At 25.4% G+C, this 3,442-nt stretch overlaps 1 long non-coding RNA gene across 1 annotated transcript; it reads left to right on the forward strand.

The window, feature by feature from the left end:
- The first annotated feature begins 1,498 nt into the window (after positions 1–1,498).
- LOC113788229 (uncharacterized) lies at positions 1,499–1,975 on the forward strand. Its single transcript, XR_003474733.2, has 2 exons — positions 1,499–1,595; positions 1,714–1,975. It is a non-coding gene; the product is annotated as an uncharacterized lncRNA (long non-coding RNA).
- The last annotated feature ends 1,467 nt before the right edge of the window (positions 1,976–3,442 follow it).

The raw sequence follows: 3,442 nt of genomic DNA on the forward strand, positions 1-3,442 counted from the left end.
GAATGTGGTTTCTCACGTTCTAAATGTTGCTTTGAGTATCTGACCTTTGGATTCCAAGACTCGTATGTTTCGAGCCGACTATCAAATCATCTTGGTCCAATTGTGAATGAAGGCGTAGTCGTGATTCTATGATAAATGGTTAGAAGAAAGCCTGATGGTTTTTACTCGTTGATTTTCTCTTCTTTTTTTTTTTAGTTATAGAAACTTTTGAACGAAATTGAATAAAGTTAAAGTGAGAAGATAATAGAAAAGAAATAATTTGAATGCCAAGATTTTTTTTGTGGTTAATTAATGTTAAAATCTAATAATATTTTTGTCAACAATTTTGGTTACTATTAAAAGAAAAAAAATTTATCAAAGGAATAATTTAATAAAATGAAGTGATATAAATTGCGAGGAGAAATTTTTATGGGACAATAAAAAGAAAAAAAAAGGTTTTCAAGACACTTTTTTGTTGTTGACTAAGATGGATGAAACAACAAGGATGGGGTAACAACAATTCCTCCTAGCTTTATTGTTCTTTGTCCCAAGATAAAACAAAAACCCCAATATTTTTTATAAATTCTAATTTGTAAAATAGTTTAACTAATAACTTTATCATTTAAATAAATAAAGCGAGACAAATTATTATTACAATAGATAACAGAAAGATGATAATTAACACAAACAACATCCAACCAATATATTTTATAATTTTCTCAAGTAACTATATAAATAAAATACACAACAACCCATAATACAATATAATCATCCAAGATCTAGTCATCATATAATTCCTAGCAAACATAATTATATAAAATAATAATTTTAATTATTTAAATAAAATGAATTTGATTTTAAATAATAAATAAAGACAATTACTGATAAATACATATAATATTTATATATATTTTTTAGTGTTACATTAAAATGACCTATTCAGTTTTCTTATACTATTCCAACAAAAGTAAATCTTTACAATAAAAGGTCGCACATCCCATTCTTTACTAATTTTTAAAATATAGAGATGAACATAATAAATTATATAACAATAATAGTATTGAATTAATTTAATTTAAATTATCTATATAATTGATGTCTTAAAATTTTCTTTTTAGAATAAATATATTCTTCCTGTTATGGTTTAGATATCTCCAAAGAAAAGAAAAAGTATATTAATTAAAGCAATACAAAAATGAAATTTCAAGATTTTAATAACATTGTACCAAAGATACAAATAATAAGATTTATCAACAAAATTAATACAATATAGATGTTAAAAATAGCAAATAAAAATAGACAATTAAAATTAGTAAAATATATATTAAAGTAAAATATATATTATCTTAATATATTTTTTTACTAGATATATTATTTTAATCCTAAATATTATTAAAGGGGTGTATTCAAACTTTTAGAAAACTTTAAAGTTGACTTCTTTTATTAGATGATTAATAATGTTGGTTGTTTATCTATAAAGCCTTGATTTTATTTTTACAATGATATATCATAGAGTAAAGAAACAACAATAATTCATATTGCTATTGATATTGTAGCTATTTGAATGGCTAAATTTCATTTCTTTCTATTCATCGTCTTTGCCGTTATTTTTTCAGGTATAAAATTTTTGTAACAAATTTTTTTGCACCTATTTGTGTTGATAGTTTTCATTATGTTAAATAAACAAGATTTTATTTTTTTTCTAATAATCTGGTTTAATTTAAACTGTTACAGTTATGACTAGTGGTGCGAATGGACAACGAAAAAGATGTATTGAACTCATTTCAAAAGATTCATGTTTACTCCCAGCATGCAGAAAGACGTGCTATTTAAAATATCCGAATAAAAATGGTTTTGGACAATGTGTTAGTGCAAACCCTTTTACACCATATAGTTGTATTTGCGCATATGATTGTCAAACCTAGAACAAAAATATGATAGTTGCTCTATATTTAATGTAAAAGCATATCAAAATATAGTTAATAAATTTCACAAATTTACAATTTATGTTTTAAAAGTGCATTAAGCATTTTGGTATCCTTTATTTCAATTAAAACCAAAACTTGAGAGGTTTTTATTTTATTTTCGAAGAGATGGTAAATTATACCATAATTAACGCACAAAATTGTTAACTTCTGGATTTAAACTCGACACAAGACGTCCAACCTAAAAATATCGGCATTCGCCAGTTGGACTAGGGCTTAAGGACAAAACTTGAGAGATTTATTATAATAATATTTTAGTTACAAATTTCAATTATAGTATAAGTTTTTTACATTATTTTAAATGTGCCAAACAATGACTAAAAAAACAGTGACCAAGTACATAAACTCTAATAACCATAACCATGTATCTAGAAAAGGTACAAATTCATACATTTATAAATTCTAGAGGCAATCATATAAGTTTTGAAAAGTACGATCATTGAAATGTCATTGTAACTAAATGGTACAGAGTTTGCAAAACATCCTCTGTTGTACTAATAAATAAAATAAATTTCAACTTCAACACACATAACTATAGAACCTTATTCTTTGATGTCTGTATTCATGCCTCAAGCCGTCTTATCTGCTACAATTTGCTAGATACAATGAGTACCAGATTCATCCTCTAATTATATTCGATAATTTAAAGCTTGAGGTGGAACTTGGAAGTGAAAATGTGCCAAAGTTTTATCATAAGGAAAACTTTTAACTGAGGAAGTCTGGTTAGAGAAGTAGCAATAAAGGAAATCTGGAATAAGGAAGTTCTTATTAGAGGAAGTCTAACTAGATAAAGTCTAGTTGGAGGGAGTTTGGGTTAGATATAATCTGATTAGATAAATTCAAAATTAGGGTAAATCTAGATCAAATGTAATTTGATCAGAGGAATGTAATATCAGAGGAAATCTAATCAGAGGAATTCGGATTAGAGGATGTCTGGTTTGATTAGATGGAAAATGGAAGAAATTACCCATTTTGACCCTTGGGCATTACTTATTTATTGCTACTATCCCTTCCTGTTCTTATTAAAATATCTTTGTCCTAAATTAATTATGTTAATATTTAAAATCTCTTATTTTTCTAAGTTTTTAAATAAGTGTGTTATTACACAACCAAAATTATCTATTTCATACCATCAAACCAACGGTCTAACTAAAATTTGTATGAGGAAATGCCCTTACCTAGGCTGCTTTATTTCCTAACAATAAAATCTTAATCCACGCACATCGGTCTTAGCTCCACTTGTAAAACCCTAAATTTTATATTAAACTATTTTATTAATTAAGTAGGATTTTAAATAATTAATTTAATATTAAAATTGTAACACCCCAATTTCTCATTACCCTATTTTAAATAGTATAATGATACAATACTATTTTTTTTATGAATGTTAATATGTGTTCTAATTTCTTTAGGTGTATCTGTGTGTTTGCCTTAGTAATTGATTTAAATCATTAATATTAACTATATTTAATTTACGA

This window comes from Cicer arietinum, chromosome 3, assembly GCF_000331145.2.
Source record: "Cicer arietinum cultivar CDC Frontier isolate Library 1 chromosome 3, Cicar.CDCFrontier_v2.0, whole genome shotgun sequence".
Lineage (NCBI taxonomy): Eukaryota > Viridiplantae > Streptophyta > Magnoliopsida > Fabales > Fabaceae > Cicer > Cicer arietinum.